The sequence below is a fragment of the Zalophus californianus genome, chromosome 5, assembly GCF_009762305.2.
Source record: "Zalophus californianus isolate mZalCal1 chromosome 5, mZalCal1.pri.v2, whole genome shotgun sequence".
In the NCBI taxonomy this organism is placed as follows: Eukaryota; Metazoa; Chordata; class Mammalia; order Carnivora; family Otariidae; genus Zalophus; species Zalophus californianus.
In genome coordinates, this window is record NC_045599.1 from 122,862,556 (window position 1) to 122,888,888 (window position 26,333).

At 35.0% G+C, this 26,333-nt stretch overlaps 1 long non-coding RNA gene across 1 annotated transcript in view; it reads left to right on the plus strand.

Annotated features, from left to right (window-relative positions):
- The window catches only part of LOC113928763, a 38,430-nt gene extending 20,550 nt beyond the window's left edge, over positions 1-17,880 (plus strand). Inside the window, exons 2-3 of the long non-coding RNA XR_003521959.1 lie at positions 17,408-17,543; positions 17,810-17,880. This is a non-coding gene — a long non-coding RNA (uncharacterized LOC113928763). The remainder of the gene's footprint in view (positions 1-17,407; positions 17,544-17,809) is intronic.
- The last annotated feature ends 8,453 nt before the right edge of the window (positions 17,881-26,333 follow it).

Sequence of the window (26,333 nt, forward strand, 5' to 3'; positions counted from 1 at the left end):
TGAAACAAATTGTAAAATCTCAATAAAAATTCACCAGAAGGACTAGGTAGGACCTGATGCTGCTTGAAAAAATGGTTATTGAGGAAAAGAACACAAGATTCTGTTACAGTACAATTCTGTTCCTAAATTTTCTTCTTCTTTTCTTCTTTAAGATCTGTTTACTTGAGGGAGAGAGAGAGAACAAGAACAGGAGGTGCAGAGGGAGGGGAAGAGAGAATCCAAAGCAGACTCTGTGCTCAGCATGGAGCCTGACACGGGGCTTGATCTCACAACCCTGAGATCACGACCTGAGCTGAAACCAAGAGTCAGACAGTTAACCACCTGTGCCAGCCAGGGGCCCCTGTTCCTAAATTTCCTAAAAGTACTTCGAAAAAGAGAGATTCATTCAACAAATTATTGAGAATTCACATTTGCATCTTTGTGTTTGAAAATACAGGGGGTTTGGTCGGTAGTTCTGTCCAGTTTGGGTTCCCAGTCAGCAGGCCCTCACAGCCATGGAGCCCGTGCGAGAGCTGCAGCCGGACAGAGGATGCTGAGCCCAGCCTCCAGCCTCATTAAAGCGGGGATCATGGTTGGAGATGCCAGGCAGCGAGTGGCCCACCAGGGCGAGGGAGCAAATCAGCAGCCCCACCCAAGTCCTCAAGAAGGCTGGAAAAGATCACTTTCTCAAATGCTCAGATACCAATGCAAGGACCACAAAGAAGCAGGCAAATACGACACTGCCAAAGGACACTAGTAAAACTTCAGTAGCTGACCCTGAAGTAATGAAGATCTATGGACTGTCTGACAAAGAATTCAGAATAATCCTCTTAAAGAAATTCAGTGAAAAGAAAACACAGGCATATAAGAAAATGAAATCACTATCTTGAAGAAATTGCTGCACTCCCATGTTCCTTGCAGCATTATTCATGATAGCCAAGTAACAGAAATAACTTAAATGTTTATAAATGGAGGTTTAGTGATGGATGTGTGTGTGTGTGTGTGTGTGTGTGTGTGTGTGTCTATACTGAATATTATTCAACCATGAAAAAGAGGAAAATCTTTCCATTTCTGACAGCATGGATGAAACTTGAGGGCATTAAGCTAAGTGAAATAAATCAGACAGAATAGAACCCATATTATATGATCTCACTTTTGTGTGGAATCTAATAAAGCTGAACTCATAGAAACAGAATAGAATGGTGGTTGGCAAGGGTTGGGAGAAGTAGGGAGCTGTTGATCAAAGGAGTCCAAACTTCCAATTACAATATGAATAAGTTCTGGGGATCTAATATACAGTATGGTGACTATAGTTAACAATATTGTATATTTTAATGTTGCTAAGAGAGTAGATCCTAAATATTCTTACCATAGGCACACAAAAAATTATATGAAGTGATAGATGGATTAACTGACATGATTGTGATAACAATTTCACAATATATACATGTATCAAATAATCATGTTGAGCACTTTAAACTTGCATAATTTTACTTTATCTCAATAAAGCCAGAAAAAAATGAAATCAAAGTAAAGGTAATAAAATAATAGAATAAGCTATGGAAATATCTTAACAAGAGTTACACTCTTGCATATTTAATAAGTGAACTAAAAAGAACAGGAAGAAGAAAGACATTTATGACTAAAAATATTATTATGTGGAAAGATTTAGGATACTTGCAGTAAAGACAGGAGGAAAAATCCGAGGAAATTTAAAAGATGAGAGATGTTTATCAATATGGAAGTGAAGCAGAGTTGAAACAATGGAAGCAAAACTGGTATTCCTGATATAGAGACATAAATAAATAGAGTGGGAAAATGTACTCAGAGATATAAGAGAAGAAAATTCCCTAAAATGAAGAGAAAATTTAATTTCCAATGTGAAATGACTCATTATATTCCAAGAAATATTGATGCAGAATGATCAATATTGTGGCACATCCTGATCATGTATTAAAATATAAAGATAAAAAAATCTTCAAGCATCTAAAAAAACTAAGCAATCCACCTGTAAAGAGATTAAAAAGAAGCCTGGTCTCAGATTTTTATTTACAAGGGACTTTGCAGTGCTTTCCAGGCACTGTTCTAAGTGTTTTAAAACCGCTATCACGATGGTATTTAGTTTAACAATACAATGGAATCGTGACTATTAACCATAAAAATCAGGGAAGAAAAACTATTATTCCATAATTTTATCCAGAAAAATAATAATTCAAATATAAGGCAAGAGTTCAACAATTTTAAATAAGAGAGGTTGAAGAATGTGATACCACAGCCCATCTTGAACAATTATGTTGTGGATAAAATCAGAATAATCAAGAGATGAATTAAAGTAACATACTCAGAAATGGAGAAGCTTTGGGAAAATAAATGATGATAATTATTGACTATTTGAACATATGACAAATATTAAATGTAAGAATGCTTAGGTCTACAGAAATCGTAAAAGTCTTGGAAAGCAATAGTAATAATAAAGCTAATAAAGTGAGATGGGAGAAGAAAGGGTAGAGAGGATGTAAGATTCCTAAGTTCTTTACCTTTTATATCAGGGAGTCAATTTTTCAGAAAATTGAAAAAAGAAATTAAGGAAAAAATGGGTTATAACATTTTTATATTTACATAATTGTTTCCCCCATCCCTTGAGTTGAAGAACCATTGATCAGAATGATATTCAGCATTCCCTTCACTTCAAATGCAGTTTCCTTATTTTTTCCCATTAGGTTCAAGTACATTTAAACTTTAAAGTGTTATTAAAATGGTACACGTAAAACTATCGAAGTATTATAAAATTAATGCTATATGTAGGGCTGGAATATATGTACTACATATATTTGTTACACTTCCTCTACATCTTCATGTTAGTCTGTTTGTCCATGCACAGACAATATTTGTACTGATGCTCACCAAATGCCGATTCTGGTTATTTTATGGTGGTGGTGTTTGGAGTCATTTTTACAGCTTCTTTAAACTTTTTTTGGAATTGCTTGTATTTTCCATAAAGAACTCACGTTTTTTTAAATAAAAATAATGAGATCATTGCATACACGGAAAAAAAAAAAAAGGCAAGATACCATCTTGATACATGCCAGAAGCCTTTGGGTAGTTGACCACATTTTAAAAGAAAATATTAAACGATGCAACGGATAGCATTGTTGCAATGAAAGAGTCATTTTCTTTGTTTCTCTGAAAACCATAATATCTGTAACTAAAAATAACGACTTGGTCTGATGTTGTTCATGTTTCTGAGATGGTAAACTAAGTAAGAATTTCTAGCTAGTCCATGAGGCCTCCCACAAGCTTATAGAATCAGGAGCTTGGGTTGGAGGATTTCCCTATGTTTGCTTTTGAGTGGAATCATAAAAGTATGGGTTTCAAAAAAATTTAGGGGTCATCAAATCCCATTTCAGAGATGGGGGAAAGAAAAGCCTGAAGACCTTAGTGATTTTCACTGAAAGATTCACAACTAAGTGAACTGAGAGACCAGATCTAGACGTGTCTTCTAAAATCAGCCGAATTTAGCCACACTGCCGCATTGCATATTTGATTTTTTTCATACAATGGAGATGAATGTTTTGCCAAATAAAAATATTATATTTTATTATCTGAGTATATAAAAATAATTATCCTTGTGTTCTTTTAGGTTACCTGTAATTAAACCAAAGCTTCAAAAGGCTATAAGACAAAAATTCATAGAAAAGAAACTCCTTGTTGGTAACAGCCAACAGAATTAATATCCGGGGCTGGCATAGCCAGTGATTTCCTTGGGTTTTGTTTGTTTGAATCTTGTAAATTTTCTATAATTACATTTATTATTTTGGAAGAGTAAAGGAAAATTTCAAGAATCAGAACCTCAGCTTTTATTTTTTTTAAGAACCTAGCCATTTTCATCCTTAAGCTTCATGAAAGAAGTCTCTTTCTCCAGATAGGATAATGAGGCCATCCTTTCTTTACAAAAACTATTCAAAATCCAGAAAATAATTGGGAGAAAAGTAACTTTTCAGAGACTGTTCAAAGAAGACCAAGGGTCCTGTGAGCCACATCAAGGACCAGCAGGGGAGGAAATGGGTCATCATGTTTGGGGACATCAACTCACGAGCCTGAGTCACCACTCAGGGCCTCCCATGAAGCTGCTGGAGCGACTGTCATCGCTTTTTTCCAAGATGAGAGGAGGACTATTCATCTGTTTCTGTGGTGATGTAGGCTTTCACAATATCCTCTGGCCAAAGAAATGTAACCACAGCTATAATGACTTCAGAATCAAACTATTTCAGCAGCAGCAATAACAGCAAAAACACAGCGGCGGCCAATTCCCAAATAAACTCATGTGAATGCTTCATATTAGCTAATTGTCAAGGGGATTTTTTGGGAAACCATATCAAGAATGTTGCAGAGCTTCCTAGGATGCTGTTTTTCCTTGCTTGGATCTGAAAAAGAAATGGAATGCCAGGGCAGTAGAATTTATTTGTTGGGGAGTAGGGATAGAAATGTGAGGCTTCTAAGAGACTCGTAGTCTTTGGCTTTGGTTCTCACTGATCCCATGACTGTTGGTGAGTCACCTGACCTCCGTGCCTCTGGGCTCTTCTGCCTCTCACCTCTTCACTCCAACCCCAGGCCCGAGCTAGTAAAAGGGAATGATGCACCCAATAAATACTTCTCAAACTCTTTTCTTCTGTGACATTCATAGCAGATGATTTTCACATATGTGACACTTTCCCATGAGCATGTCTATATTTTGACATACAAGAAAATCTGGTGGGAAATAAAATAAATGGTGCTGCAGACAGACCAAATCACAGATGAAACAGGCCACGGGTTACAGTGAATTCTTAGTGTATTAGCCAGCACTCTAACCCTTCTCACCCTCTAAAGAAAAAATGTATCAGAATGACCGAGAAAAGTGTTAATTATAAGGATAAATTTGGTTCCACACTAATTTACGTGCCAATAAATTAAGGCTAATCTTCTTAAGGTACAACAGGTTTCTATTAATTAGTGGCGAAAACTAACAGTTTTTCTAAAAAGAGCAAAAGAAAAGCAAGGGTATTTTATAGAAATAGAGCTATACATGACTAAAAACACATTAAAAGTCCCTCAAAATAGCTCACCACTTAAGAAATCAAAATTACTGGAAGAACAATTTATTAAAATGTTTAATATTTTATAATATACACAGCTGTCTAGGACATGAGTAACCAGAAACTCCTGTGTGAAAATGTAATTGACTCAGCCTTTAGAAAGATTTTGACAATATATATCAAGTTTTTTGTGCATGTATCTTTTGACCCATCAATTCCTTTCCTAAGAATTCATCATATAAATGCACTTGCTGAATTCTTTGAATTACATCATATTTTTAGCAAGAATGCAAGTAGCTGTAGCCTAATGAAAGAAGAATCAAGACTGGTTTTGGTAAACCTAAGTTTAAGTTTCAGCTCATCTTATTAACTACAGAAACTTGAGCAAGCACTTAAACTTTGATTCTCAGTATCATTTTGTAGTTTCTAATGGTATCTATCTTTCTTATTTACAAAAATTAAATGGGAATAGATAGACAGAATCTCTTTGGAAATTCCAAATTATTGATAGTGTTTTTACCAACACCACCACAACCAAAATTTCATGGTTGCAGTTGTATCCTACTTTATGAAAATAATCAAATACATATATTCTTTAAAATGAAGGCAGAAAGGATTCATATCCTTACCAAAAGAATTTGCTCCTGGGTTGCTCCATATAAATCATGTTAATCATATGTTTCAACAACAATACCCTATAATAAAACATCAGTTTAAACAGAATTTATGGCATACATGTCAACTAGAAAAATATATATATATTTAAATCTTTGTGGTTTTAAATATAATACAAAAACATGACTCCAAAATAAAATGTTTTTCTACCAGATTCCTGAACAGAAAAACAGTACTCTCCTGTTGCAGAAATGAAATTCAGGTGGATTGCTTTATATCAGAACCACTGTGTTGATCTTTGGAGATGAAGAGTGGAGAGCTATGATAAAAATATTGGGAAGGAAGAATCTGCTCGGAGCGTGTGTGTGCTTGAAATGAATCATCCTGAGAACATGGTTTCTCCAAGCATATCTTAGTTCAAAAGCTAAATTAGTACTGAAAGGAGATTTATGGATTTCTTCGAGATTCAGTATATTTCAAACCTGATTAGATCACCCAAAAGGACACCTGGACCACACTAACCCACGAAGTAGAAACTTAATATGGGTCCGTCTAACAGAGGAGGTCAACATGCTGATTTGTAGCTGGCACAGCATTTTCCAGCTCTGTTCTGTGGAAGGCTGGGCTAGAGAACATTCCTCCAGGAAATATATAACAAGTACTATGTACATACACACACTCACAGTGCTCTATGCTTAAAAGTGTTTGGGAAGCTAAGTGTATTGTCAATCTCCTCTTGAGGGTTCCTAATGCTCATTGGCTTATAAAAGTGATGAGTATTCTTACTGTAAAGAAAAGTGGGAAGATGTAACCTACAGCTTCCCAGTCTTCTGTAATCTAAAATTCTTTTGTGCTCAACACATCTGCTAAATTTACAGAAAGCATTGTGTGGGACATCAGTTTGGGAGATACTGCCGTGGGAATGAAAAACGTGGTTGCAGAAACAATATTTTGAAGTGGCCTGAATATGATGCTTGAAAACAGGGCTTTAAAATACATTTCTTCTAGAATTGAGAGTCATAAAAATATCCTCACGAATTGACCTTTTTTTTTTTTTTTACTTTTAACAGATAATGTAACATAGAAAATAAGAAAGTGGTCTCCCATTTGTTGTATTTATTGTGTACTCTACGCCAGGCACTGTTCTAGATAATGAGGATATAGCAGTGAACAAAGTAGACAACATCCTCTACCCTCATGTATCCAACCTCTAGGAAGTAAGTTACTATGGTGCTTTAAAAAGACCAATTGATTAGCTACATGACTAAAGATAGTCTAAGTTACTTGTGGACCTTCCATAAGTGAAGTGACTTAAATGTTTCCCCAGTACATGTCCTCACTTTTTGCTTGTCTTTGGTCCATTTTTTTCAGCATTTAAAAAATTATAGTAAAACACACAACATAGCATAAATTTACCATCTTAACCACTCTTAAGCATACATTTCAGTAGTAAGTACATTCACACGGCTGTGCAACCAATCTCCAGAATTCTTTTCACCTTGCAAAAGAGTTTTTCCTATTTTGTATACATTATATTTCCAGATACTCTAGAAGAATGAAAAAAAAATGGGATAGATCTTGGGTAGTTTGTAAGTATGCAATAATATGTAAAAATCAAAAGCCTTTTGGTATTATCAAATATAATATAATCAGATTGAACATAATAGTTTAAAATGGGGGTGTGGGGGGCAGGGAGTGGACTCCTTCTCTCTCTTAAACTTCTTTCTCTGCAGCATTTACTTAGCAATTCCCTGTTCAGATGAACAGTTTATCATGAAGCTTTTGGTAACTTAGCACTGACCTACAACACAAGTGGGTCTGAAGGAGTTTGGGAATACATCCAGGATCATCAAGCTCTAATTTACAGCCAACATTATGATTTAGAAGTGGGGTAAGATATCAGCTGCCACATCAGTAATTCCAAGTTGCTGCTTTTAGAGTTACAGAACCATAAATAAGAAACCAGCAACGCTGATCTTATCTCTCTAACCAAGCATTCAATGTAAACCACAGAATATTACTCAAAGTCATAGGAAAGCATATACTCTAGCTAAGATTCAATATATTCTACACACTGAGCCAGTTTCTTTTTTTTTTTTGAAGTCACATTAACTATCACACTATTACAAGGACCTTGAGAAATAATTGCAAGTCCATTATTATCTACACTTACCCAAGTTAATTTACTTACTGTTTGAAAAAAATAATTATTTCTCAGCAACCTAAACAATTTGTATACTTTTCAAACAGCTTATGAAGTAGTGATCAAATTCCAACATATGAAGATGAACAAGATTATGGTATGTAAAAGTTTACTGCGTAAACTTAGTTGAAATCAAAGTCTCTCCTGTATCATTAACTTGCTAGGTGAATTTACTCATAACCTGGACTAATAGTCAGCAGATACTTACCAGTAAGGCACTACTGGTATTCTTTCTGAATAATTGTACCCCCCATTCTGACTGGACTGTGATTGTGTTACTTGGGTGTTTTAATCACTTGGGATGTCATTACTATTTATCATTTACAACTTCTCAATGTCCCTGTTTGCATCTCTAAGTTAATTAGCTCAATAGTTGATTGTGGGTAATTATCTGCCTATTTATTTGATTCTTTGCTTTTCTATAACAGGAATTCACAAACAATTTATTTAGATGTCTATATCATCACCACCCGCCATAGATCTGAAGATATTAATAAAACCAAATGTAACTACTTCCTTCAATAGGTGGAAACCCCTCTTTATATGACTACAATGTTTGAAGATTTGAAAGTTCCATTTGTTTTATAATATTATGCTTGTTTAAATCTGTCCCAGAAACGATTTATTTTGAGTTTCACTGTAAGCAGTCCAAGCTTTCACTAGTAGTGGATGCTGCAGGATTTCACAGGATATTAACTTATTTCATCATGTTTGAGTTACTCAAGTAACGTAATTCTTTTAATACGACAGGGTGGCAACTTTTTGTCTTGTCTGAAAGACCTTTCCCTGAATTACTTTGTATTACAAAATCATCTTCAAACAGACAACCACAGACATTTGAAATTTCAGGCGTTCAAAGCTTTGTTCATGTAAGTGCTAGCAAGTTCTTACATTCCAACTCATTTCCAGTTCCCAGGCTTACTGAATTACTGACTCATGCTGACTCATGGATGGGTCTTATCCTTGGATGCTTCTTATTTATAACTTGAACCAAAGCCTCAAGTTATTTCTTTAACAGAATTTTAAGAAAATAAAACAGAAAGAGAAAAATCTACTGTCTGCAGCTTCAGTTGATAATTTGAGTTCTGTACCTTATTTAACAGAAATATTTCAAGTGAGGCTGGAAAATGCCATAAAATACATGACAGTTATAAAAGAAAATGGTCCCTTAACTATCATAATACTATTTTATATTTATATAGTAAAATATGTCACACACATCAGTTCATGTGAACGTGTAATGGCCACGTTTTGCATGTAGAATATACTTTTACTGTCAGAAGGCTGGAAGTTGCTATTCTTGGGGGTCATTCCAGTTACAGCCTCTCTTAACTATTTTCTGATGTCAGAAACCGCCTGACAAATGTCCCTATTGACCTCTACCTATGAGTTTGAATTAACCCACATCCTGAGACGAGCTATGACCCAAGGCAAAACGCATGTAGGTACCTCTTGCCTAACTGGGTATGTCGTTCAGTATCAGGAATCACCTTGGCTGTAGTATGGGGCAGGAGCTTGGTACAGTCCCCTTCATTTCCAACCCCTGGTCCTCAGGTCCTTATGGAGCCATTTTCTACCACCCTGTTAATTCTACTGCCTATTTAATTGCCCCATTGCCTAAATCACCAATTTGGTCTCTAGCCCTCAGCAAAAAAAGCAGTGAAGGATTAGTTTCTTTGGAGACTAAGAAAGTGGACAAGAATTTAAGGTTTATTTGGACTAGTCTCTACATTTTCAGTTGGACCTCTGCATTATTAACAGGGTTGATGAAGGAGGAAGATTTGCCATGCATATCTGTTCTTTTTGGTGTTATCCGAAGATAAAAACTAAACTAGTGCATAGACACCAGGGAATTAAACATTAATTTTTAGACATTGTATACCTTAAGCAGAAAAATAACAGAGGTGTAGAAGTATGGAATGAGTACTTTAGCAAGAAATTTCCTATCTGTGGTGGTATTCAGTCATTAGCCAACATGAACATCAGGAAAGACTGATGGATGATTCAATGATGACTTCTCAGCCTTCATCATTTTTGATGTATCAGCAGTATTTGACATAGCTAATCACAATCATCTATTTCCTGGATTATTCCAATAGTCTCCTAACTGATGTCTCTGTTTCAAACACACTATTTGGTTAGAAAGAATGCAAAGCAATCGTACAGAATCTTGCCCCGGGCTAGAGATTGAATTAGTGATTAGGTAGAAGGGCAAATGAAACAAAACAATGGAATTAAAAGGATGGCAAAAAGTGCCTTATAGAAGGATCTGGGTACTGGGGACTGGGAACAGAAAGGTTGAATAATAATCCTTGTCTCATCTGCACCTAGGATCACTGGTAACTATAAACATAAATACCTCTTATCTACCCATTATTCTAAATCTTCATGTATGCGCCCGTTAAAATGTAATATAGTTCAAATTGTTTATAAAAAGGGGTCCACAAAAATTATTTGCCTAGGACTCCATACAACCTATGGGTGGCCCTGACTGAAATCCCGCATCAGTTCATAAAATAAAACATCTTTTAATGATTTTCCTACCCAGAATGTGCCTTTGGCATGCTCTATACTATCAGTACTTGCCCTGATACCAGACACACCACAGTCTTAAGCTATTTGCATTTGCTGTTCCCGAGTAACTCTTACCCCAGATACCTACAGGGGTTGCCCCTCACCATCTTCAGCCTTACTCAGGAGTCATCCTCCCAGTAAACCTTCCCTCCATCATCTTGTGTATGAACGTGATGATCTCCATTCTCTGGATCACTTCTCCTCACTATTTTCTTTATGCAGAGCCTTTGTTGCCATTTCACATATTCACTTGTTTGTTGTTTATATCTCCTCATGGGAATAAATAAGGCTCATCTGCTTATTCATGGCTCCGTCCCCAGTTATTGAAGAATGTATTTGTTGAGTGAATAAAAGAATATTGGATGAATGGATGAATGAATGATGGCTGCACTTTACTTTGAAGTTTCCCTTCAACTCCACAATCCTTCATAAATTCCCATTTATAAAATCCAGTGTGTATATTGATTTCCTTCTACAAAGATATCAAATTAAAATGAAGAACAAGTCATACTAAAGTTAAAAATATTTTCTTTTTAAAAATTTTTTTAAATTCAATTTAATTAACATATAGTGTATTATTAGTTTCGGAGGTAGAATTTAGTGATTCATGAGTTGCATATACATCCAGTGCTCATTACACCAAGGGCCCTCCTTAATGTTCAGCACCCAGTTACCCTCTCCCCCCACCCCTCTTCCCTCTATCAACCCTCAGTTTGTTCCTTAGAGTTAAGAGTCTCTTATGGTTTGTCTCCTTCTCTGTTTTCATCTTATTTTTTTTTCCTTCCCTCCCCCCATGTTCATCTGTTTTAGTTCTTAAATTCCACATATGAGTGAAATCATATGATATTTGTCTAAAAATAATTTCAATGAAAATTTTACAGAAGGTGATTTTCTGGTCTTCCATTTTGTACAGGATCATTAATGTTCTCTCCATGATCTTAAAACCTTGGAAGGAAGCATTCAATTCCAAAACTATCTGTCCATTGCTTTTTGTCTTATTTTAGCACAATATGTAATTTTAATTTTCTTCCCCATTTCTGGGACTTATTTTGAGCAAGTCAACTTCTTCTACATTCTTTCTTCTTTGAATTTCATCTAATTTAGGCTGGTTTTCATTCCCTTACTATGGTCCTGAATATTGTATCTCTAACTCATATTGTTTTGTGGTTGCCATATCTACAGATCATTTTTCTATTGTGATAGTTTCAGAACAATGCTTAATAATATTTTCTATGAAGGATAACTCAAGAGAACCTACAGTGATATGCAATGTATATAAAACCTGGTAAACACTTTCTCATTAAAAGAAAAAAGCTACCAAAAATCACTTGATTCCTTCATATCTGATTCAGAGCATAAAGTAATATTTGCAATTCCCATGACTATTTTTTAAAAAATATTTCAGAGTGGTGGTTTACATAAAAGGTGTTAATGTCCTCCAACTATAACATTTGATTGTCTTTTTTCTCCCTTAACATGGCTGGGACTGGCATAAATCAACTTTAAGAAACACACTATGACTTTTTTTTTTTATTTAAGACTTATGTTAGCAACAAAATCTGATTTCAGACTGATTTTGGAACGCAGGCTTACAAAGAGGAAATAAACTCTCCAACAGAAATGAACCTTTAACTTTTCTGCCTTTCCAATAATATATTAATAAAGACAACTTTCTAAATAGTGTCAGTCAGTAAAATTTGAACTCTAAACCTTTTAGGAGTGGTGATTCAACCTCAGCCACACTGGTCCCCAGTATAACCAATGGCATCATTTTGAGGACAAACGGACTATATCAAGGCAAAGCTCTGTGATTTTCCATCCAGGATCTATGGAATCTGATCATTTATTCCTAATATTTATTTTTACGACCTAGCTACTTAAAAGTTGGATTAATAAATTTAGACAAAAAAATTAGAAAGTTGGAAGGCCAATTATCTGTGTAACTTTACACATAGCTACACAAATCTACACATGAACTAATAACCTCAACTACTACTTTGATAAAACAGTTAAGAGTTTGGGTTTGGTATCAAACTACCTTGCCACTTAGTTGCCATGTAGCCTTGGGTAAATTTCTTACTGTTGTTTGTGATATTATTGGTGTTATTACTATCATTATTTTTGTTATTATCTTTTTAGGACTCTTAAGCAAGTTAGAAAATACTGATAATCCTTTCTATCCAATGTTAACCAAATGATAATTAAAACTATGGGCTTCTGGGAAATAACAAGAGCTCTTTAAAAGCAAATAGGTGAAATAAATAATAATAATTTTGTAAAAACCCACAGTGATTTCAGTAGACTAAAGGGTATAGAAGTATTACCCTGTATACTTGCTGGGCAGTATAGAACTGCCCAGCAAGGCCAAGATGAATTTGGAGTTCTAGAGAACCAGAGAAGCATCACAAAAAAATCATGGCCTTGATATTATGGCAGGGGTTGGCAACAGTGAGTGCCATTAATTAGAGGTGAGGATACCAAAGACATATTTATTTGAAAGTACAGTTTTCCTGAGTAACTCTAGAATAACAACGAAGTTAATTTCCAAAACCAAACATGAAATATGTCATTTAAGAGAAAACATTTGATATTTAGGCTATGTTAAAGAAAATATTTAATAATTTCATGAAATCATGATGTCTGGAGGTTTTCTGGGTAGTTTAGCTAACCCAGTCTCATTCACTTCTTATCTTTAAAAGGGACTAAAGGCTATGTGTTGATTTCATCAATAACTAAAGAGTAGAGTCTCCAAAATGTTTTTTCTTTTACTAATAAAGGAATATTGAAGAAAATACCCCAATGCTTTTATTTGCAAGTTGATATCAATAGGTTTTCAACAAGTTTAATTAGCTGAAAAGACAAATTAGTAGATTATAATGACAAGAAAAACTATTATAAATGTATCCACTATAGTCTGTATACCATGATGATTTGATACTCAACATCATCCATTTACAAGTGCATAAACAATCTTTTCGATAGTCTTAAAATTTATATCTGTCTTTTTTTTCCCCATGAGCTATAATTTTCATTCTAGTTTCCACATAGCATTTTATCCCAATGTAATATAATTTCACGCTTGAAAGTCTTATGCTAATCACTCATACTTCTATTTAAGAAAAATATGTACATATTAAAGTTAAAATTGTTAAATTCTCTGACCCATAAGTCTCTAAGTGATAGAAAGTTTTGTGTTGAAAAGTCATTACAATGATTATTAGTCCACAATTGATCAAAATGATGCAAATATTATACATTTTAAAAAAACTATTAATCATAAAAAGTATTTTTGGAATTGCATCTGTTGTTGACTTGTACTGGTTTATTCAGCAATGAGTTAATATGATTATGAATAGTATATTTTTTGCTAGATTAGACAACATAAATTCAATTCCTATTTTTTGCTTTTATAGATGTAAATGCTGAGAAACTATGCTTACATAGTAAGGAAATAAAAATGTGAAGAGTTTTCCTGGTGCAGTGTCACTCAATTCTTTAAGTTCCATCCTAGTTTTCTGGCAAAAGCCACATAGTAATCTTTCATCAGAATTATTTTTAATGATGTATTGGCTAGCATTTTTATTATGTTTTCCTTCCATGTTTTTAAAAATGAAGAATTGAAAACCACCAGACCTGCAAAAAGGATTTTTTTACCTATTTTTTAGTTACTCATTTTCTCTTCACTATCACCTATATTTGAAATTATCTCTTTGGTGCCACAAAAATTTTAATACCCAGGAGTATATGCCAAGGTAAGATTGAATATTAGTGAACAGTATGCCTTTGTTGTGTAAAAGTGAGAGAAGAGTGACTTGGAAGGGGATCCTTAGATCACAGATGAGTTCTCAAGAAGATTTACTTTAGGAGTTAAAATTTAGGAGTCAATGTTAAAGATCTAGTAATTGATTTCCTTAAAATTAATCTCTTAAATTTATTATTCTTCCCTTCTTACCACATTATTCTTCCCTTCTTACATACTCTAGGGACACATATACCCTAGTTTGAAGAATGCTGTTTTTGAAAATCTCAAAATAGTGATGATTATTTAGAGTAGGACGAGAGTCCCTAAAAATAAGGCTTGGAATTTGGAGTGTGAATAAAATACATTGTATGGAAATTATAGTTTATTTGTTTGTTTGTTTACATACAGATGTGCAAAGTTGCTCTTGAACATCCCAACTTAAACCACGGTATCTTAGCACCCAACCAATCTCTTTTATTTTGTAATTGCTCAGTATATTCTACCCATACTTAGTATCTGGCCTGTATTTTATTATGTCACACCAGATGTAGTACAACATTCTTTTCTTAGATACAAACATAATACATGGCTACACAAAATATTATGCTTCCATCTCATCCCTGCTATCTTCTCCAATTCAACAAAATGGGTGTGTGTGCGCGCATGTGTGTGTGTGCGTGCATGTGTGTGTGCGTGTGCGTGTGCATGTGTTGCAAAGCTTGGGAGAAGTGTCATTACAAAACATTTGTAAGTAGAAGATACACTTCTGACTTGTTGCATTAGCTTATCCCTGTATAAAACTATGATTCAGTCTCACATTGACTATGGATATAGCTTATCTTTGGTTATTCTTAAAAACTATTAAATTGTACACTTTAAATAGGTGACTTGTATGATATATGATTACATATCAATAAAACTCTAATAATAAAAAGGAAGTATATTAGAATGAATAACCTCTCAGTAGAGTAAGGACCACTAATACAGGGAAATCTATACACAAGAGCTCTTCTAATTCATGAAGATTAAGAAGTAGATTGAAAATATCTATGCTTATGCAATCACACAAATGGAAAAGAACATTACATTATTATAGAATTCTAAAACTGTGCAGTATTTCTTGAAATTAGAAAGAGGCAGTTGAAGAAAACAAAGTGGTTTTTTTTTTTTACTTTTTTCTTATATGTATCAACTTACTCAATGGTATAACTAATCTACCCATTATTCTTTAACTGATCAAATGAATACCAAAGTATCTGAAAGAATAGTGATGATACAGAAAAGGTGCGCATTTCAAGAGACATAAAAGCCCATTCAGTCACTACTTTTATAGACTTTCCCAGTGTAAGAGGCCCAGAGAGGTAAAGATATCACACAGAGAACTTGTTAAAGGCTGAGTAAGACTAGTCACCACGTCCTTTAGCTAATGACAAGATGTCTTACCTTAATGCACTGACTCCAGGCCCAGGAGAAGTGGAAGCTAGATAAAAGATTACAGATTATGATTTCTTTGAAAGTAAAGATTGAAGCAATTTAAAAGCAGGAAATTTAAGGGCTTAAATTAGAAAAAGAAACTAACTATAGAATATTTCAGTGAAAGCTGTGGAGTTAATATCAAAAGGAGGGGGGATTTCAACTGAGTCAGTGACCAAAGATAACCACTGAAACACAGTGATCCCACCACGTGTCTCTTGTAGCATTAGAGAATCTCACATCTTGAATCATGAAGCTTGAGTCAAGAAGGCCAGACAACTGGGTGGAAGAGAGAAAAGGTGACTGATGAGACAGATTCATCACCATGGTCCTCTGTGGATGGTCTCAGTCTTCATTCTTCAGATGGAAGAAATACATCACATGGAACTGCCCCATAAAAAGACATAATGTACAACCAAAAAACAATGAATAATCAGTTAAATAAAGATTGTTCATGCGATCTGCTTTATTCGTGGTCTATTACTAGATAATTCCAAATTCAATATCCAGGATCTTTGCTGAAATTGTAAATAATCTCTCATACTTAAAAAATAACTTCAAAAAAACTTTTAAGTCACTTATCTTACAACTTTAAAATGTTGTATGAATTGATTTCTATATTTTATTATTCAAAATAAATTAGGAAGTACAGTCTTTTTAGGACTTTCACCTTAACAAAACATCCATGGAGAAACAGCTCTTTTCACACATCTGGCAAAGGTAAAATTTGTATTATATGGAGGCTGTCAAAACTTAGACCGCCTCAACATTTCCAGGGCCTGGGGCAAAAGTAAAAAGGAAGGCTCATGTACCATATGTCTGTATATTTAGAAGGTATGAAACAAACCACAAACTATTTAATAATATATGCCCCATCCTCCTACACCGATTAATGCACATTCAAAACAATAAAATGAAAAATATGTGTAAGGCTGTGGATTTTATTTAACTAAGAGTAAATGACATATACAAGACAGGCTATTAAATTATTTTGGCACATCTATCATTCTGTTGATGTTTCAGTGATACTTAGAAGAATTCTAATCACTATATATTGTTGTAATTAAAATTTTCACATAATTAGTGTTCCAATGTCAGTGGCGATCTAAAGGATTAAAAATAACACGTGAATGTAGTTAAAGTATAACAAGTTTGGACATAGTTTCATTGGAAATGTAAGCTATAGTGGAAGTAAAAGGAAATTATTGAAATCATTTTTATAAATTTATTAGTTTATTTTTTCTGAAACATTTAAAATTATCTATTAAAATCAACAAGAAAATATATTTACAGGATGCCAAATTTTAAAGAGAGAATTTTAAAATTAACAATTTTTTTGTTTAATTTTGAGACTCTAATTATGTCTATCCTATCTTTTTAAAAAAAATCACCAATTTTACAAATCAGCAGCAGGAAAATGTCAACACATTACACTAAAGTGACCTAATACTTATAATATAGTCCCACAAATATTATGGCTATTTGCTTTAAATTTGGTTAAATTAAATAAGTATCATCAGATTGCTCTTACCCTAAACATTTTGGGGAAAAAACCCTCAGCATTATAATGTGTGTGTGTGTGTGTGTTTACTCTTATATCAATTCCTAAATCCTATAACCCAGAAAATAACCAAAGTTATTTTTTAAATATGAAAGAAGTACTTATTTGAAGACTTAAGTAAATTTTTCTGGTTTTGAGGGACGAAACTAATATATAGTTATTTATGTCTCTTAATGCTTTCAAAGGAGCTGTCTGGTGAATAGCAAGTGTCGTTGTGGGCTAGATGAACAGGGAGAAGAAAGGAGAGAGCTGCCTGCACCAAGCAAGAAACACATTTGCCTGATACAGCAGTCCTGCACAGTCTCACGGATCATTTTATTAGTGAGTCAAATCACAATGAAGCTTTGAATTCACACTAAACATATTACTGGCCTGCAAACCACAACCTAGTCTGTGTCCCGTAAGAACAAATCAATATTTTTCTCAGCATCTCTAACTGAATGACACAAATGAAGTGATTCTCACCACGGGTAAGGGGCTGGCTGTTTAGATTCTTGGGAACCTTGTTACACACAGCTAATAGTGTTGATGATGGCCGAGAAATGTAGTCCCCACACTGACCTCTAATTTTCTTTGTTCTTTTCCAGTCTTCCTTCATGTGTCCTCCTCCCGATATTTGGCTATCATTCTGTCAATTCTTTTGTGTTCCTGATTTTAGTTTGATAGCACATTTGCGTCACAGAGGTTCCAAGTGGTTGAGAACTCAGGGGAGCCTGCAGTCCAGCAGCCCTCTGGCCCCGTTGCCCAGATCCCTGCTTCACTGTCACCAGACTGCCACCCATTCTTGCCAACACCTCTGGTCGCAGGGCTGGTAAGTATGTGTGCGGTCACACACTCATGGCTAGTTGCTTCTGAATCACAGACTCATCATAAGCTGTTTTGCATGATATCTATAACCACCCAAATCTCACCACACTTTCCCCAAGGCAGAATTTATTCACCTCAAAAAAAAAAAAAAAGAGGCATTGAGACTATTCTGGGACTTTTACTACATGGACAAATTTGGAAGGCAGTAAAAGAATTTTATTTGAAATAACAATCAAAAGCCAACTTGGAGCACAGCAAGACGGGATTAGACCACCACATAATTAGCCTTACTGGAATCGGTTCCAAGAATGTAAGAATTTACTGAGAGGCAGTATATTTTCTGGAACTATAATCAAAGGTGAATGGGGAGGATAGGCAAGTAAAGACAGCCATCGGGAACTTGAACTTTCATCATCTTGGTTATAGTGTTTTCAAGTATTAACTGTGCTTGGCAAGCAAAAAGCAGTTAGAAGTCCAATAACCAAGTGTAAATTTCACACATCAAAATGTCTTGCAATAGTTCTAGACAATACTTGGCAATCAGCTTTGTAAATGGGTTTTAAACAAGCACTCTTAATGATGAAACAATATCGCAGAACAAATTGTGGTAAGAAAAGCATGTTGTTGATGTCAAAGAAGTCAGCCTATTACGGTAATGCTAACAACACATTTTTTGTCCACACTGACTGGTCCTGGTCACAGGCTAATTTCTGATGCCTGCTTTGAAAATTATCATCCAGGGTGCATGGAGAAATGTGGAAACCTTAGGTGTGTTTAAAAATTGACAATTCAGTTAAACAAAATCTCAGAAATGTAGAACATAACCTGATATATTGACATATATTAACAAGGGACAAAATAGACAATCATCATTTTAGTCATTTAAATGACATGTTATTAACCCAAACATCACTCTTCCTTTTGTGGCACTCTCCTTAGTGGACATAGATCATTTTTTTAAATTTTTGGTTAATGGTTACATACATGCGTTTTATTTTATTTTATTATTTATTTATTTATTTTTAGAGAGAGAGAGTGAGTTGAGTGGGGGGCCGTGAGAGGGGCAGAGGGAGAGAGAGAATCATAAGCAGGCTCCACACTCAGCATGGACCCCAACGTGACTCATGACTCATGACACGGAGATCATGACCTGAGCTGCAATCAAGAGTCAGGTACTTAACTGATTGAGCCACCCAGGTGCCCATACATACATGCATTTTAATTCAAAACAATTATTATATGATTCTGATCGACATGTTTATTCAGAAAATAAAAATTGCCAGTTCCTTTTAAGATTTGAAACAAAATTGGACTTTTTCATGACTGAAATAGTATTTACTATTTACACTTAATTTTTTCATAACACTGTATTAGATGGTACTATGGAGCATGGCAAATAATACATTTTATTCTCCTGAGAGTCCAAAACCACATTTGGAAAGAAAAAAATATATGCCAGTTAAAATGAAAGTAACTAAGCAATTATTATCAGTCAACTTCATAATTTAGCTAGTAATAATTGGGGAAATTCAAATGAAGAGGAGTCAGTAGACAAGCCAGGCAGAGAATTTATGTTGAAAGGTCATATGGTGGTGATATTAAGAGAGATGACTCTGGGACCAGACAGATCTGGGCTCAAAGTCCAAGCTTTTCCCTTACTTAGCATGTCTCAGCTCATTATTTTTTTTTTCACCTGTAAAATGGAGACAATAACAATCCTTAACTTTATAATATTGCTGAGAGGATTAGGTGGGGAAACTTAATGTAGAATGCTGGCACATGGGAATAATTTCATAAACGTTTCAGTAAAAGGATGAGTAGAGGCTAAGGTTGCAAAAGAAGTGTGACACATTGCAGGCAAAACAATAAAAGGGGCCCTTTGACTATAGTACAATTAGATACTGTATAAACTATAAGAGGTGTCCTCTATAAAGAATTTCTGAGCTTATAAGAAGAAAGGAAAATATCTAAAAGCAGAGAAGAAAATGATGAAAAAAGAGGAGAAGGAGCTGAAAGGGAAGAAGGAAGAGAAACAGAAAAGGAGAAGGAGATGCCTTACAAAGGAATGACTTTAGGCTGACAAAAATATCGTCAATGGCATTGAGGGAAGCCAAAAAAAAAAAAAAAAAAAAACTTCAACATTTTGCTGCAAAGTATATGTTAATCTGAAATTGTGGCCTACAAAGAACTATCATCCTAGAATTAAAATATAATTAAGGGGCTCCTGGGTGGCTCAGTCAGTTAAGTGTCCAGCTCTCAATTTCGGCTCAGGTCAGTCTCAGGTTTGTGAGATCGAGCCCCATGTGGGATGCTGCACTGAGTGTGGAGCCTGCTTAAGATTCTTTCCCTCTCCCTCTGCCCCTCCCACCACCCCCCTATTCATACTCTCTGAAGAAAGGAAGAAAGAAATGATATAATTAAGATTTGTTTTCAGATAAACACATAAATGAGAGAATTAGCCACTACTACAGAAGGATATACTTTAAGAAAAAAAGTAATTGTCCCGGAAGGAATAAGAAAGTTTTCTGAAATGCAGGAATGAATGGCAAGCAAAGACATTGTTTAATATGTATATAAATCTAAAGCAACTGTGCCTTTAGAATTAATACCGTTGCTGCTCTTACTATTTCTTATTGTCATTATTTTTATTAAAGAACAGAAGCTTTTAGAGGCATAAACTGGTAGAAACACTTCAGTGGTAATTTTGATAATTTTCTGAAGGCAGACTATGGAGTAGCTTTAAAATAAGGAATCTCTAGGGGCTGCAGTCTTGGTGAGTCTCCTACACTTTCACTGGTTTACCTTTAGTAACCTCACTATATTCTCATGATGGAGATCCTAGAAAGACACCTTCTAGGCTCTGGCAGGAAGAAGGGAAGAGCAATCATTGTGACACAATCTAGATAATTCTCCATTTAAAAAGTCTATTCTCTAAGGGAAAGATTTTGCCAGAGCTTGACCCCAGCTCAAGACTATTTCTGCCATTCCAGCCCCTTCTAGATTTCCTTTCTTATGTAAGGAGGAGAAAAGCTGTATCACTTGAGAAATACTTGTGAAATACATAACACAACTAAACAATGAAGATTTAATCCTAGATTATAGAACACTTCCATTCTTCCACAACTGACCACCATGTCAACAGGGCTCTGGCGTAATAACAGTGCATAACAGCTAAAAGAACTACAAGACACAGACTCCCTCAGAGGAGGAATACTTGAAAGAAGCCCAGAGTCAAGAGGGGACACGAAAAAAAAAGACAATCGAGGAAAGTGAAGCCTCTGGCATTATGGCAGTGTTAAATACATCCCGACTCTTAGCCAGATTAACAAATTCTCACACTAAAGGCTGATTTACTGTACTTTCTGTTATTAATGCAACATGTTCGGTTTTCATAAAAACTACAAGACAAGCCAAAAAGAAAAAAATTTCAGAGCCTGAACAGACAAAGCAAGCACCAGAACCATATTCTCATATATGAGACTGATATTGGAATTCTCATAATGACTACTTAAATATCTATAAAAGATTGTTAAGAGTTCCAAAAGAAAAAAGTAAACAAAATGCATGAACAAACAGATAATATAAGCAGAAATATGAAATATCTCAGAAATAATCAAAGGGAATAATAGAAATAAAAAAATATAACAGAAATGAAAAATGCTTTTTGATCTGTAAAATGGATAATGCCAAGGAAAGAATCAGTGAATTTGAAGATATGTCAGTAGAAACTTCTCAAATTGGTTTTCAAAGATTTTTCTCTTTTTAATTATTTTTTGGACTAATAATAATAAAGATATTCATCCATCCAAAGATATATCAATAAATGTAAATGGTTACATATGCCAGCAGAAAGACAGAGATCATCAGAGTGGCCTAAAACATAAGACCCCACTATATTTTCTTCACAAGGAAACCAATTTTAAATATAAAATTCAGGTAACTTGGGGTGCCCAGGGGGCTAAGTCGTTAAGTGTCTGCCTTCAGCTCAGGTCATGATCCTAGGGTCCTAGGATTGAGCCCCGCATTGGGCTTCCTCCTTGGTGGGAAACCTGCTTCTCCCTCTCCCACTCACCCTGCTTGTATTCCCTCTCTCACTGTCTCTGTCTCTGTCAAATAAATAAATAAATAAAATCTTTTTAAAAAAATAAAATAAAAAAATAAATAAAATTCAGATAACTTAAAAGTAAAGGCATGGAGAAAAATATACCATGGTAACATTAATCAAAAGAAAACTGGAGTAGCTATATTAATTTCAAGCAAAGCAGAATTCAGAAAAACAAAAATTACCATGGATTAAATAATCCTAGTATTATTTATTATTCAGATTAAATAATCTTAAGAGGAATAATTCTCCAAGAAGACCTAAAAAAACCTAAATATGAATGTATCTAACAACAAAGCATTAAATACATGAAGCAAAGACTGATAGAGAACTGAAAACAGATAGAACTGAAAAGAGAAATAGATGATGGACAAGTCCACTATTACTTTTGGAGACTTCTTCCATTAATTGATAAATCAAACAGGCATAAAATCAGTAAGGATATAGTTGACATGAACAGCTTGATATAATTGATATTTATAAACTATTCTGTCCAACAACAGCAAAGTATATATTCTTCTCAAGCTCACATGGAACATTCACCAAGAGACCACGTTCATAGCCATCAAACACAGCTTTAACAAACTTAAAAGAAATCACATAAAGTATGTTCTCAGACCACAGGGATTAAATTAGAAATCAATTATGGAAAGGTAGATGGAAAATATCCACAAATATTTTTAATTAAGCAACACTCTTATAAATAACACAGGTCAAATAAGAAGTCTTAAAAGAATTTATAAATTTTTTGAACTGAATGAAAATAAAAACATAACATCAAAATTTGTGAGATGCAGCAAAAACAGTGCCAAGAGGGAAGTTTACAACATTAAGCATGTCAATTAGAAAAGAAGAAAGATCTAAGTAAATAACCTAAGTTTCCATCTTACAAAAGAAGAACAGAAGATGAATTTAGGTGTAAAGAAAGCAGAAGAAAATAAAAATTGAAGCAGAAATCAATAAAATTAAAAACAAAATGATAAACTCAACAAAATTGAAAGATGGTTCTTTAAAAGATCAATAAAATTGATAAACCTTTAGACAGATTAATAAAAAATAGAAGAGATACAAATTACTAATATAAGAAAGAGGGCCAAGTCTCCTGGGTGGCTCAGTCGGTTAAGCTTTGACTCTTGATTTTGGCTCAGGTCATGATCTCAGGGTCATAAGATGGAGCCATGTGGGGCTCTGTGCTAAGCGTGGAACCTGCTTATGATTCTCTCTCTCCTCCCCCTGTCCTTCCCTGCTTGCACTCTCTCTCTCTCAAGAAGAAAAAAATAAGAAGAAAGAGGGCCTTTCACTACTGATCCTATGACATTAAAAGGATAACACGAGAATATTATGAACAACTCTATGCCCACATACTTTATAACCTAGATGAAATGGACCAATTCCTCAAAAGACACAATCTACCTAAAACCCATACAAGGAGAAGCTGACAATCTGAATAGGCTTATATTTATTAAAGAAATTTATTAAAGAAACTAATAACCTACCAAAGCTGAAAGAAGCAGGCCCAGATGGGTTTACTGCTAAATTCTACCAGATATTTAAAGAAGATTACATACCAACTCCCTATAATCCTTTTCAATAGATAGAAGCAGAGGGAATGCTTCCCAACTCATTCTATGAGACCAGCATTATTATTATTTTTTTTTTTTTATTTATTTATTTTTGAGAGAGAGAGAGAGTGGGGAGAGGGGCAGAGAGAGAAGGAGAGAGAGAATCTTAAGCCGACTCCATGCTCAGCATGAAGCCCGATGTGGGGCTCAATCTCACGACCCTGAGATCATGACCTGAGCCAAAACCAAGAGTCAGGTACTTAACCAACTGAGCCACCCAGGTGCTCCAAGAGATCAGCATTATTTTTATGTCAAAGTCAGATAAAAACATTACAATAAAGGAAACTACAGACCAATGTCTCTCAAAAATGTTAGATGCAAAATCCTCACAAAAACATTAGCAAATCAATCAAACAGTAAATGAAAAAATTGTACACCAAACCAAGCTATTCCAGGTATGCAAGACCAGCTCAATATCTAAAAAAGTTAATGTAATCTGCTACCTAAATAGTCTTAAAAGAATCATGTGATTGTAGCAACTGATGCAGAAAAAGAAGCTGACAAAATTCAACACCTATAAATGATAAAATCTCTCAGAAAACTAAGAACAGAGAACTTTCTCAACCTTATGAGGAACACCTACAAAAGAATTAGAGCTAACATCATACTTAATGGTAAGAAACAGGATGCTTTCCCCCTAACATTAGGATGAAGACAAGTATGTCCTCTCTTACTACTCCTATTAAGTAACATCCTGGAAGTCCTAGCTACTGCAATAAGGTAATAAAAGGAAATAAAATGTATACGTATTGGAAAGGAAGAAAAGAACCTGTCTTTGTTCACAGATGACATAATTGCCTATGCAGGAAATGCCAAAGAATCAACAAAAAACTTTCTGGAACTAATAAGCAGAAATAGTGACATCATGGAGTAAAAGGTTAATATGTAATAGTTATTTTTGCTCTCCTAGGTACTAGTAATAAACAATTGGAATTTTAAATTAGAAACATACCATTTACAATAGTACAAAAAAAAAACACAAGAAAAGAAGTACTTTGTTACAAGTTTAACAAAATATGCACAGGATCTATAATTAGAAAATTACAAAACTCTAAGGAAAACAATCAAAGATGTAAATAAATGGAGAGATATAGTATATTTATGGTTGGAATATCAGTGTCATCAAGATGTTAACTCTTCCTAACTTCATCTATAAATTCAGTCTGGTGTCCTGGTTAAGTGAAGATGGACAATATGGAGCTGCAAGCAAGCATCCAAGCCAATAAAGAAGGAGCTGCTTCCTTGGTCCTTCCAGGCTCCTACCAGAGTCTCAGCTATTTTCATGTTACTATTTCATTGCAAAGGAGTGAGAAAATTAAATCCAAAGAAAGATTAGAAAGATAAGACAAAGTAAAAGAAAAGCTGTTCTCAAAGCATTTCCAGGCTGCCTGGAATAGAGCCCCTCAGACATAGGAAGAGGCTCATCTCCCACCAGCTGCATGGCAGACAAATAACTCAAAAAAAAGTTGCATCCCAGTAAATGCTGAGCCCCCAAGAAGACTAGAATTCTTTGACTTCCAAAGCTTTATCCTTTTTTTTTTAATTATTGTTTGAGAGAGAGAGAGGGGAAGGGGCAGGGGCATGAGGGGAGGGGCAGAGGGGGAGTGAAAGGGAGAGAATCTCAAGCGGACTCCGTGCTGAGTGTAGAGCTGGTCATGGCGCTAGATCTCACAACCCTGAGATCATGACCTGAGCCAAAACCAAGAGTCAGCCACTTAACCGACTGAGCCACCCAGGCGCCCCCAGAGCTTTATCCTTTTTCCTTAGTTCCCTAGAAAAGCTGACATCTAGCACAGTGGTCCCACAAATGGTCTTAGACATGATGCATCTGAAAGCATCTCTCCTGAAAATGAAGTATGATGTAAAAATAAACTTAAATGTTCTAGAGATTTAAAAAAAGTTCAAGGTGACAGAGACACATGTACAAAAGAAAATCTGAAGAAAGCTGATGTCAGACAAGGTTTTATTCATTCACTAGGGCTGCTGTAACAAAGTACAACAAACCGAGTGGCTTAAACAGAAATGTATTTTTTCACAATTCTGGAGAGTCAGCAGGGTTGGTTCCTTTTGAGGGCTATAAGAAAGATCTGTTCCATGCCTCTCTCCTAGTTTCTAGTGGTTTGCTGGCACCAGTAGCATGCCTTGTCTTCACCCCATGCATCACCCCAATCTCTGCCTTCATGTTCATGTGGCATTTGGAACCCGTGTCTGTATTCAAGTTTCCCCTTTTCATAAAGACACAGGTCATATTGGATGAGGACCCATCCCAATTACCTCACTTTAATGTGATTACCTCTGTAAAGACCTTACCTATCTCCAAATAGCCCACATCCTGAAGTACTGGAGGTTAGAACGTCAACATATGAATTTGGGAGTGGGGGAAACACAACTCAATTCGTAACAAAGGACAATGTAACCTTAATACCAGTAAGTATAGGAAGCTGGCTTCATAATGTGCTATAAACGTTAAGAACATTTATTAGTGGTTGCAAGTGTGTTTTTGGTAATAATACATGTTTTTGGAAGTTAAAAGAAAGCAAGATCAATTTTCATGTATCTTGGGCTAATAAAATGGTGTGA